Raw genomic sequence first — 13,223 nt, 5'->3', positions numbered from 1 at the left:
AGTAAGAAGAAGCTACTACACTTTATCTGCTAATCCACACCAACAAGCTGTTTTTCTTTTTGTCTTTCTCTTTAAACGCATCACTCGCCTCCGTTTCACACAAATTATCGCCGCTTCTCTTTGTCTTCCAGAGCTTACATGTAAACAATCTGGTACGTGCGAAGCGGCGAGGAGCTGTTGCCACAACTGTGAGCATTCACAAAAACACACACACACACACACACACACATTCCCACAAAATGTTCATCCTTGTTTTCCTCCTTCATATAATTCTTCTTTTCTTTTCCCCTTCAGTTCCCACGTGTCTTCACTTCCCCGCACCTAAAAAGTCCCCAGCTGGCAGAGAAGCATGAACGCTCAGCAGAGCCACCAGCAGAATCCCAAAAGAACAGAGTCAACAGCAGGAAAACCTCAAGACCTCCAGACGTGCCGAATGTGAACGAGCAGGCGTACGCACGGTCTGAGCTTCTCGTGGATCCAAAGCACTGCCACATGGGCTGCTTTGCATCTTAACTGACCTCTTCCTCAAAGCCAGATTCACACTAACGTACGATGCTGCCCGTTTGCGCAGCGGTGACTAATCAGCTCCACGTTCCATCCTCGCAAATAGAAATAATCAAACGAGCAGCGATGATAGCGCCTCTGTTCACTATGATTGACTGGATAAGATGCTAAATGAAAGAAGAGGGAGGAGGTTCATCAGCACCAGATGCAGCGACACCTGAGTGATGCACAGAACCTACATATGATCCTCCTGTTGGAATATTTGAGCTAATGTTGCATCTGCTTCAATTACACAAAAATTCCACATTCTGTTCTGTGGAAACGTGACCCGACTGAGTTCACCGTGTCCCGCTGACCCACGGGGAGAAGCCTTAGAGTGGATGTGGGTGCACATGTGACTTCTGGTGTTACTACGATTCCTGAGTGGCCGGTAGACGTGAGCTCACACAATGGGCCTCTGTGTGAGAGCGAGCGATGGGGAGAAGGGATTAAAAGGGAGAGAAGCCGAAACGGACAGCGCCACATGTTAGACTGGACTTTGTGCACTGTAAAAAAAAAAATAGGGTGAAAATCTGTCAGCAAGAGCGCCAGAAAATATACATTAAATACTATAATGTTCAAACACTGTTCAAAAATAATGAAAATATTGGCAAATATCTGTAACGTAATTATACTTTTAGTAGGTTTATATACAGGAAAATCATTCTATGTGACACAGTGTACAAGAACAAATTACTATCTGTAAAAAAAAAAAAAATAAAACTTAAATATTATATTATTATATATAGCTTTGGTCTGTTTTTGTTGTTTAGCGACAGTCAAAATGGAAATTAATGCTTTTTAATTAACAACTTAACAGAATAGAGGAAGTCTATAAAATACAAGCTAAAAACAGATTTACTTTTTTTTTAAATATACAGAATTTTTTCTTTCAAATAACGACAAATAAAACCGGAAAAATCTGTAAAATACCAGCTTAGAAAGTTATTTACATGTTTTTCTTCCTTAATGTTTATCATTTGACTTTCAAATAAAAGGAAAATATCTGGATAAATAAAATAAATGAATAGAAATTCACTGTTTTAAATAGTTGTTTTTAAAAAACAGTCTCATTTTACAGTCAAACAATAAAAAATGAAAAACATTTGCAAAAATGCACATTTTTGACGTCAATGTTATCAATCCATTTTTTGCCTTTTTTTTTTTTTTTTTACATTTAATTAGTGAATTAATGTCCATTGTTGTCAATTGTTTTAATAAAAACCTGTTAAAACCTGTTAAAAACTAGGATATTTTTACAGTGTACTTCAGCGCAAGTCAAAATGCGGTAGGTGAGTCTGTCGCTGTAAAACAAGGATTACTCTATTTATTGCAAAAACTGCTTTTTTGGCTCGTTTTTCATTTCGCTGATGTATTTATGGGCTAGTTATAAGCTACGTGATTAACTCCAGAGCTTGACAATGCCAGTCCACATGTATTACATCAGTGTTTAGAGCGAGAGGGCAGAAAAGTCTTTCACGGAGTATCGGGGTGCGACCTTTAATTGCTTAACCGCACATGTGGCAAAACTTAGTCAACTACACCCAGAGCGCTCCGCCCAAACTCTGGCAGCAAAACGGGAAACTATTGGGGTTGAGTCCAGACCGCAAACCACTCTGTTGCTTCAAACCCCTGAAAAAAAAATGTAAAAATGCGAACCCCGACTTGTGCAAGTCTTGAGCTGAAACAAAGGGATGAGTCGAGGAGGAGGAGGAGGAGGAGGAGGAGGCGAGCCGCTGGTGTGGCCTCCCTGCTCCTGAAGCTGCCTCCCCTCCCAGATCCTCGCCGAGACCACATGAAAGGCTGCCGGGCCGGGTTCCCATATGGTGGAGAGACAGGGCTGTGTGTCCCAGTGTGTCGGTGTGTGTGTTCAGAGCTGGTTATGGTGGGTGGGGGTTCCTCCGACCTGCTGCCCCCGGCCTGAAGAAGCCACAAAGACAGCTGTTTTCCTGAAGAGCCTCGCTCCCTCTCAGCCCCGACCAATTAGGACGCCCAGCGATGCTATTAGCGGCTGTTTACCATAAACGCCCTTCATCCTGCCCTCTCTCTCCCTGACCTCTGCACTTTCACTCATCTGCACCGTTTCTCATCCACGTTTGAAATGCCACAGTCCGGGTTAAATCGATTACTCTTAATACCAATTAACCTTTAATTCTTAGCTGTATTTTTACGGCTACTTCCTTATATTTGAAGAGTTAATATGCAAAAACAGACAACTCCATTTTTGAAGATTTTCAGAAAATTTTTTTCTTCTTGTTGTTTGTTTGAGATAATATCGGTCAAACTGAAGCTGAGTGGATTTGATTCAGCAGAAATGACAAAAACAGAGATAATTTAAGTTTGATTGGTGTTGTCTCAGGTAGACGATGGAACAGTGGGTTCTCTGAAGGTTTGTGAAGATGGTTTTGCAAATGAACTCTTTATTTAATGTTGCTGTTTGCACTGTGCTGGGAAAACAGCAGTTCGATTTTAATGTACATACACATCTATTTGGATGCTGAATTTTTTGCCACCGAGCAACACTGAGCGACGGAAATGTCTATTTCCTGACACAACAGCAGCCCGAGCACGAGAGTGTTCCACGTTTGTTCAACCCCAACACAAGACAAACACGATAAATAAATCAAATGACTCAAGTGGCTCATAGTTTGTGGTAAAAGTGGGCGATCTGGATGTAAGGTCACATTGCGATTTCCTAATTTAGTTCGACTGATGTGATCACATGACTGGTTGTGGTTGCCTGGATACAGAAGATAAAGTCAAACTAGTTCTCTGATTTTACTGTAAACCTTCTATTCTTGCTTAGAAAGCTCCTTCTGTAGAACATAATGGTCTGGCTGCACCTCATCATCATTCTGCTCTTGGAAAGAAAAGAAAAGAAAAAAAAAACAGCCTGTTGGTTTGAATTTTTTTCTAAACCAATCACAGTCGTTGTGGGCGGGGCTAAGCTTCAGTGTTCCCTGAAAATCAGAACTGGTGGACGTTTGCATGCAAGGAGAGCAGCAATGTCATTAAAACTGATTAAAAAACAAACTAGCGGAGCTGCCTTATTGCAGGATATAAATCCTCAGCAAGACATCTGAGGTCAGCTGCTGCTCAGAGGCTGTTTCTGTTGTTTCCCACGGCGACGACAACGGGACGGTGCAGGTAGCGGAACTGAGGACAAAGCCCCCGAAAATAAGCAGCCGACGGCAGATTTACACCCTCATCCTACATCCGATGAGTCAGATTATAAAACCGGAAGTCATGGTTCACATCTCCGAGGCTTCTCTCAGGATGCTGCTCTTCATCCGTCCTCTGTTTACACAGTGTGAAGTCTGTCCAGGCGTCCAGCTGCCTCCACAGTGAGTCTCTCCTCCACAGCTGGACTCCAGCTCCATCATCATGACAGTCAGGCGTCTCATCATGAGTAGACTCTGTGGCGTTCCTGTTCTGCCTCAGGGAACTTAGTGTAGCGGCACATGAACCAGTTTTCCTCCTGCTGAGGGTTCTAGATCCTCAAACTTCATCTCTATTACCATCTGGACACTGAAGTGAGAGGTCACAGGATGAGAGATTCACCGGAGAGGAAAACGGGTTGGGCCGGTTAATAGAGACTAAACTTACTAAAGAAATTACTTCCATGAAGCACCTTTAATGATACGATCTGTATGATTCCTCTGTAAAGGAGATAAAACGGCAACTTAGGATCGTCCACGATAGAAGCTCGTCAGATGGTGGTGTTCAGTCACAGAGCTGGGGAGGCCTTTTATCTGACAAACATATTTCCCTTTCACATAAAACAGAAAACCAGACATAAAACCAAATCAATCAGTCAACACACAAAATGCTCAAAATCTAAGCACAAAATGACAACGTTTTATCAACATAACTTCAGTCTAAATGTGTCACTCATAAATGAAAACGTTTCATGGTGCTCTGCACAAGCACGAAGCCATTAGTCACTCCAACCATCACGGGACAAAAACTTTTCAGCTGAACTGCAGGCGGTGTTCACACAGACCAGAACAGAGACAAGTTCGGAAACAGATCAAAAATCTAAGCAGTAAAATATCTAACTTCTTCCAGTTTTGGTAACAACACATGAAAATGTTGTCGATTCCTAATTTATTTATTTTTTTCAATTTTTTGTAAAATAAGGAATCAAAGAAATTCAACTTCCTTTTTTGTGTTTTCTGTGATTAATGGCATTATAACTTTATCATACTGTACAGAAGACATGAAGTAATTATTATTAGGGTCCGAGCACTAACAGTGCAAGGAACCTATTGTAACCCTTGGCTTTATTATTATTTTTCTCCAGCAAAATGAAACTCAAATTAGAGGACCTAAACATGCACAAAAAGTCACCAAAATCGCCACACACACCAGGACGGACGAAAAATTTGATATTTTAAGGGACGTGGACATGTCACTGTCAAAATAGCTCCACAGCGCCACCTTGAAATTTTTAACGCAGTCCCATCGGAAGCACGTTTGACCTGGAGCTACGACATTTGGTGGGAATATAGAGAAGGTCAGGACGGACAAAAAAGTCAGCCAGCACCAAGCTCTACAATGCAACACAGCTCAGCTGCGCCCCCTACAATATTTCAACAGAGTCCCATCGCAGCTACGTTTCACCTACAACTACAAAATTCAGCACACATATATAACAACTCGTGACACACAAAAAAGTCCATTAGCATGTTTCTGTAAACCCAACAGGAAATCTACCATGTTGGAAAAACGGCGAGCAGGCCATTTTCGCTCAAAAATGCCGATCTGTCACCAAACTCAACACGCCGGATCAGAGTCCAGCCTGGAGCACGTTTGCACCACAACCCGACATGCGCGAAGGCCGACAATCGTACGGCGAGGACCCGTCCATCACCGCTTGTGGCTTTAGTTATTGTTATTTTTGTTGATTTCCAAGACATGTAGTTCTCCCTATTTGTAGACATGATCGTGTGTCTCTGTGGAGGTTCTGTTGCAGAATGAAAATGTAAAACTCTTGGTGTTCAGACGGTGCATTAATACATTTATAATCATAACAGTTTAGACAGTTTAGTTTGCCATTAGTGCACTAAAAGCTCCCCTCCTATTCAGAGCCTCAAATCCTTCATTTTGGCTCATTTCTTGTCTTTTATCAAGAAGTCTCTCACACGTCTACTCTTACATTTTATCCTCCTCCACCTTATCCTCTTGTTTCCTCCCTCCGTCCATTGAGCCACCGAGCAGGGACCACTGCAGGACGGTCAGCGTGCTGAGAAAGCTCAACGCCGGCCAACGCTGCCCATGTGTGTGTGTGCTTTAAAGTGTGTAACTGTGCCGCTCTGCCAGAAGGAATTAGCTTCTATTTTCCCCTCTTTGTTGTGTGTTGCCTCGTCTGACTTGTCAGTTTGAACGGCATTCAGATCGGTCCAAAAAAACACTTTTTTTTAAGGAAAGGGCGCATGAAATGAGAGAAAAGGGGAGAGGAAGAGGGAGTTAAGAGGAGGAGGGGAGGTGTGCTAAATGCCAGAGCTGGACTGAGCGGTTTGGAAGACTCAGAAAGCGAACGAAGGGCAAAGGAGGGGAAACTACAACAAACTGAGTGGCCATCATATTTTCTGGTGAGCAAGTTTGGAGTGTGTTTGCGTAGGCACACCCCTGATTACGCTTCATACACAAACACAGTTGCTCGAGATTAAACTGGTCTCGATGAAGTGTTTCCTGGTTTTTGCTTTATTCGTACCGGGAGCTGTTGAGGAGAAACTTAAAAATAAAGACAGTAAGAGTCAGAAGACGAAAACAGACAAATGGGTCATAAACCGGTCGGGTGCAGAACAAAGCCCAGACTTATTCATAAATGATTGATAAAAGAGAAAGATTGATGGATTTCTCTGTTCTCCCCCCTCAGCCCTGGGGGATCTGACATTTCCATCCAGACCACTCATCACAGCCTCTGTCTTCACCACAACAAAGACCCTCAGTCTCATCTCCAGACTTCCAGAGGGCTCGGTGGACCAGTTCCCCCCCGCCAAGGCCCAGAGTCCTGACCGGGCTTATTAACCTGCCTCGCAATCTCCAGCTTCATTCATGGACCTTTGAGCCTCGACGCCAAGTTTTTCCAACAGTCCCAGGAGGTTGGGGGCGGGGCGGAGGTGAGGCCCTGACGGTCGGAGGCGCAGCTGATCGGGGGAATTCGGCTCAGTTCCTGCAGACAGTAGGGGCACGCTGTTGGGGCTGAGGGTGCTTAACTGAAAAGAGAGGGGTGGAGGGGGGGTTCTTTTATGTGGTGCAGCCTTGTTAGAGCTGCTGTGGGCCTCACAAACGCTAACGGATCAAACGGAGGAGGGATTCTTGTGCGAATAAAGAAAATAGAGTTAAAGACGGCAGAAGGCAGACAGTGTTTAGAGATGTTTTTATGGTTTAAATCATTTGACATGGTACCAAATGCAGGCTCTGTCTAATGAGCTGCCAACGGATTTCCTGACAAACAACCAATAAATTAACTGACTTATTGTTTCAGCTCTTCATAAATTGAACTGCCTAAAAAAAACAAAAAAAACAAGCTCCAACCTGTGCAGGAGCCATATCTTTGATCAAGTGACGCAAAACAAATGAGGAGTTGGATTAAAATTACAGCCCAAACACCACAAACCCAACACAATGGAAAAATACAGTGGAAAAGCTGCAACATGAAACACACGTATCCATAATGGCTTGGAGGTAGGAACCAGATCCTGGTGATCCAACATGAGCGAAACTGCCCTACAGGTGACACCGTGGACAGGTGCACAACAATAGCGACTTGATACACTAGTGCCACAACCGTTTCATGTCCTACAGCTGGAACCTCAGACACAATCAGTATGACGACACCCGTAACTCTACAAGCAAAGGATTTCTCCGCAATAGAGACGAACGGCAAATCCTCGATGTATGTGGAACATGTTGATCCGGTTCCGTTGTAACTGGTAGTTTGTAGTGTGGGGTTGAAATCCATCTTTAGTGACACCAGTCCTGGAACTTTTCTGACGCACCTCATATTCTTGTAACAATTTTTTTTCAGCAAACATCTGAATTATTACTAGAATCACAATTGCTTCTGGAGATATTAAACTTTTAAATTGGCTTCTCAGGTCTTGTTTTTTTTTCCAGGATGAAATTACAAAAACATCCAGATCATTCAATGCATTGAGAAAGTGGCCATTTTCCACACAGACTTCAGTACTTTTAAAAAAATGACCACGAGTATAACGTAATGTTGAACGCAGCAAGTTTTCAAAGCAACTGAATTCAAATGTTCTGAGATAGAAGGAAACCTGATTGGAAATGATCTGATCTGCAGTATGTGATTTGAAGCTAATGGGCTAAAAAAATATTGTGATTCTCAATACGGTTACAACTCCCATTTCACCAAAAAACACACCTAAAATCTTTAATTAAATGTCTTCAAAGTGTTCACCGCTGATTTCCCATCTCTGGTTTGCTTCCAGTTTTTGCTGCAACCTAAACTTATTGTAGTTTTTTTGTATATTTTGCTCACTGTAAATGGTTGCCTTGAGGGTAATCGTGTAATCGCTCTCGGGGTTTACCGCTTGTAGAGACCATGTATATCCCGGCAGTCTTGGATTTCCAATGACTCCTATAACTTTGGTTCCTATAATTTTCTGAAATGGAATGATTGAAACGTGTGTCATCGCAAAAAACGATCATGCATTTCGTAGATACATATACCACGTGAGTCTGAACAGACATACACAGCCACAACACAGCAAGTCTTGTTGTTTTTCCCCTTTATGTTACTTAATCTTTTGCCATTGTGTGACTTGACATGTGCAGTACACATTTTCACAGACGCTTGGCAAACAAGAAAGTTTGTTGGTACGGAGAGTCACACCCACAGACGAATCTGGGCGACAGTTGAGCTAAGTATCGGTACAATAAAGTAACAGGAATAAAACTTCCCACTCTTAGTGGAAAAACGTCAGCATGTGTAAGCGGCTCGTACACCTACATCACTGGGCAACTTTTGTAAAGAACAAAAAAAAAATAACCTGGGGCCGGGGAACACACCTAATCAAACAGCTATAATGGCAACTCGGCCTCCCTCCACACACAGGAGGAGAAGGTCAGAAACACAGCTGAGTCAATACAGCGGGACATCAGATGGCAGCATGCAGGCTTCTGAGCAACAGGTCTGATCGTTCAAACCCTTTTACTTCAACCTCGGAGGAAGGCAGTTTTTTCTTTAGAGTCCAATTTGTGTTGGGGATGTATTTACACAGCAAAACAGAAGCAGGTTTATATTTATCATCTAACCCCGTATGAATCTGCTGACCAGCACAAACCTCAAAGTGTGACACAGAAAAACTCCGGCCAACAATAGCTGCAGTGTGGCCATAATACGAGAGCAGAACTCACTCGCAGGAACCTCAGAGGAACTTTGATTAAGATGACTCGTTTTATATTACATAACGAGCTCAAATGTCACGTTTAAGACTCTCTAAAGAAACATGTCATTACTGATATCCAAAATTAAATAACTCCACACCCAACTCACTTATAAACCAACGGGTGAGATGCAGGCACAGACAAACACAAACAGGTTGTCTCCTGCCATACGCTGTCTTATTCCAGCTTCTCCTGCAGCCTCCATCGCTGGGCAGTAACAGGAATGGGCGTGCAGACTCCAGCGGGGCTTAAGGAGATTAACCATTCTGTAGCCGTATGAAATAATATTCCTCATAATCCCCATCACTGACTCCGAAAATCCCTTCTCACTGTGTGGCATGGGAACATCTGAGAACTCGCTCTCTTGTTCTTTTTGAACGCACGCATGCACAAACGATAAAACGCACACATCTGGACGAAACAGCTGGACTGTTAAAAGAAGACTCCTCCATACAGACGCGTGGGATTACAAACTCATTGTTTTGTGTAAACTCATAAGTGAACATCGTCACTGCGAAGGAAGAAGGCCGCCGCAAATAAGTACATCAGTAAATCCTGATGCATTCTCTTGTAGCGTGTTATTAATACGATGGTGTCGCAACGTGTTCAGCTGGAGTGCAGAGTCAGACACACCGTCTCTCCTCTGCTTCCTCTTGTACAAAACAGCTGTTCTGGTTTGTGAAAGTTCAGCCTTTTGCTAGTTTCAAGTTCTGTAACATTTGAGATGAGATCACATGTGCACATGGCGCTGTGTGCATCCCAGTGTGCACAGTGTTTTATCACTACTAGAGGCCTGTGTTGCCTTTCAGCATGTCTTCTATAAGACAGTGGGTTTTCGGTTCCTTCCCACTGTTGCAGACTGCTCGCGGACTGCTGAAGCTTATTGGGAATCCAAATGTGTTGGATTGTTGGGTGTTTCTGCCTTTGTTAAGTGCTATGAGATGACTTGTTGTAAATATGCGCTATACAAATAAAATTGAATTGAATTAATCATGTATCTATGTAAGTACACAACATGTGCATAAGATCCACGTATCAAATCCTGCCCCGTTGGGATCACCACCTTACCGTGGTGGGGCACTTTGCGTGTCCCATTGACCTCTAGATCTATGTCAGCTGGAGTCCTGGTACTCCTGGTAGGGTCACCCATGCCGAGCAGGTCTAAAGGTAGGGACCAGACTAAGAGTGATCCCCTGGTCCTCCAGGTTGGGGGTTGGCGTTAGGAAGGGCATGCAGCCGTAAAATCTTCATTCCAACAAAGTCATGGAAGTACGTAGTAATGGTTTAGAGAGTGGGACTCCTGGAAAGACCCAGGAAAACATGGGAGGAGCTGGTGTCAGGGGACCTAGTGGTTTGGGGGCTAACCCCTGATGATGCCCTCAATAGGGATAAATGGCGAATGGAACTGCGAAACAACCGTGCATCATCTGACACACTGCTAGTGTCCCAACAGACATTAACGGGACAAGTAAGTAAGTAAGGTTGTTATAGTAAAAGCTGTTAAGATATTAAGGCATTCACTTCTGTCAGTCTTCATTTTGATAAAATAAAATGTCTCAGCACAAAAGCACAACAAATGAACATTTGAATACAAGTATCTGGAACTCTCAACTAGTCAGTCAGAACTGTTGGATGAGAGGTGAAACGTCTTCAGAAACTCAAGGAAGTCCAGTTGCTATGATTAAACTATGAGAACAACCATGACCTGGAGGACTGAGGATCTTCACAGATAAGCACATCAAGTGTTCTGCTGTTGGCTGCAAGAGTGAACACAAGAGTCTTCATGCACTCCCAGCATCTGAGGAACTGTTCACCCAGTGGATTGTTGTATATTTTATGGCAATGTCAGCACAACAACAGTAAAATCCTCAGTCTGAGCATGTCACCTTTAGTTTTTACTGTGTGTCCACAGGTCAGAGCTCTGTGGACATTTACAGACAGCGGAAACTTTAAGAGCAATTTGAAACCAGTAAACAAGGACTGTGTGGGTGCCTGTTTGGCTTCAGGGCAACCTAAACTGAATGTATTTTTCTGTTGTCAAACAACAGAACGAGTGTGAGAAAGTGACCGAAACACAGCCTATAGACACCACAAGTTAGCCGGCAGTCATTTTAAAGCCGTTTTCAAAATGCTGCTCTGCACTGTTAACCCACTGATTTTATACTGACTACATCACCTGATAAACGCACCAGACCAAAGCTAAAGACAACGGCTCTGCTGGGAATTTCCATGTAAAATGGTCGCTAAGACAGAAAGTTAGAAGTGACAGAAAGTCTTATTACACACATGTATTCATGTCTGCCGTGGGGTCAGCTGTTGTGCTTCAGGCAGAGATGCAGAGAGAGTCTTGTTCCTGAAGGGTTTGGACAGGAGCACCATCTAAAGCCACAGACACTGAAACAGTCCACCTCAATCAGGACTAAAACCTGTGCTTGTACAGTCACGGTGAAAGGAACCATCTGTACAGTATTGTGAGTCAACACACACACCTTCTGGGGACATGTGAGACGTTCATTACCTGCTGAACAGGGACACAATATGGGACCTTTAATGTTAGCTCTCATCATTTGCCAGTTATTAAAGTTAGAAATGTCTACAACTTAAAGATTAAATCTGTGATAAGCTCTTTTTTAGCTACTAAATTGATCAACATTAACATTATTAAGCCAGCCTAATTAATTTTCACAACCTCTAGAAGCACCAGGGTACCAGAAAAAACACATTACAAAGCACATTACACCTGTAAAGACAAACCAACCAACCAAAAAGGTAAGAATAAGAACTGAAAATAACAAGAAATACCCGTAAACTAATTCGATTTTTGTGGATTTAACACATCAAGTGTCATTTTATGGTCACACATTGTAAAAGAAAAAAGAGAAAATCTGTCAAATAACAGCAAATAGTTCAAGAAACTAAAGGTAACAGATGTTTTTACAGGGTGAATGTTGTCAACTTTGATCTTTGCTTGTAAAAAAGATAAGGAGAGATTCAGTGGCGTCATGTTCTAACAAATCAGGGCAATAAATAATCATTATTTATGCAGAACCCAAAACTCCAGCTCGCTAGGCCTAAAGACAGTCACCGTGCATGTTTACCAATACTTCATTTTTTATGAGACTGCAATAAATAGCATAATTATGATCCCACAGCGCTGCTTCTAGGCCATTAACTTGCTGTTTAAGTGTGTTTATCCGAGTTATTGTTCCGTTTGAGCGTGGATAGATGTGTGCGCATGCTGCAACCGGTCCTTGAAATTCTCTTTTTTTTTTTTTTTNGCTATGAGATGACTTGTTGTTGTAAATATGCGCTATACAAATAAAGTTGAATTGAATTGAATTGAATTGAATGAATCATGTATCTATGTAAGTACACAACATGTGCATAAGATCCACTCATCAGATCTGACGGCTCTTCAGTCCCTTATCGAATCACTTTAAAAGCTCCCATATGGTGAAAATCCATTTTTACTGTTTTGTGGTTGGCCAGTTCTGCCCCGTTGGGATCACCACCTTACCGTGGTGGGGCAGTTTGTGTGTCCCATTGACCTCTAGAGCTATGTCAGCTGGAGTCCTGGTACTCCTGGTAGGGTCACCCATGTCGAGCAGGTCGAAAGGTAGGCCAACAAAGTCATGGTAATACGTAGTAATGGTTCAGAGAGTGGGACTCCTGGAAAGACCCAGGAAAACATGGGAGGAGCTGGTGTCAGGGGACCTAGCGGTTTGGGGGCTAACCCCTGATGATGCCCTCAATAGGGATAAATGGTGAATGGAACTGCGATGCAACCGTGCATCATCTGACACACTGCTAGTGTCCCAACAGACGTTAACGGGTTCATTAAGTACGTAAGGTTGTTATAGTAAAAGATGATAAGATATTGAGACATTCACTTTTGTCAGTCTTAATTTTGATAAAATGTCTCAGCACAAAAGCACAACAAATGAACATTTGAATGTAAGTTTATGGAACTCCCAACTAGTCAGTCAGAACTGTTGCATGAGAGGTGAAACGTCTTCAGGAAACTCAAGGAAGTCCAGCTGCTATGATTAAACTATGAGAATAACCATGACCTGGAGGACTGAGAATCTTCACAGACAAGCACAAAAAGTGTTCTGCTGTTGGCTGCAAGAGTGAACACAAGAGTCTTCATGCACTCCCAGCATCCGAGGAACTGTACACCCAGTGGATTATATTTTTATGGCCATGTCAGCACAACAACAGTAAAATCCTCAGTCTGAGCATGTCACCTTTAGTTTTTA

The 13,223-nt window shown here is 42.8% G+C and overlaps 1 protein-coding gene and 1 long non-coding RNA gene across 6 annotated transcripts in view; one reads left to right on the top strand and one right to left on the bottom strand.

Annotated features, from left to right (window-relative positions):
• LOC103360996 (uncharacterized) overlaps positions 1-1,223 on the top strand; it is a 3,096-nt gene extending 1,873 nt beyond the window's left edge. For both annotated transcript variants that reach the window (XR_520389.1, XR_520388.1), the window contains exons 2-3: positions 132-188; positions 295-1,223. This is a non-coding gene — a long non-coding RNA (uncharacterized LOC103360996). The remainder of the gene's footprint in view (positions 1-131; positions 189-294) is intronic.
• Positions 1-13,223, bottom strand: part of nhsl1b (NHS-like 1b) — a 130,503-nt gene that overhangs the window by 100,003 nt on the left and 17,277 nt on the right. The window lies entirely within an intron of this gene.

This window comes from Stegastes partitus, unplaced genomic scaffold (assembly GCF_000690725.1).
Source record: "Stegastes partitus isolate 25-593 unplaced genomic scaffold, Stegastes_partitus-1.0.2 Scaffold478, whole genome shotgun sequence".
Classification (NCBI taxonomy): domain Eukaryota; kingdom Metazoa; phylum Chordata; class Actinopteri; family Pomacentridae; genus Stegastes; species Stegastes partitus.
This window is presented reverse-complemented; position numbering and strand designations above follow the sequence as displayed.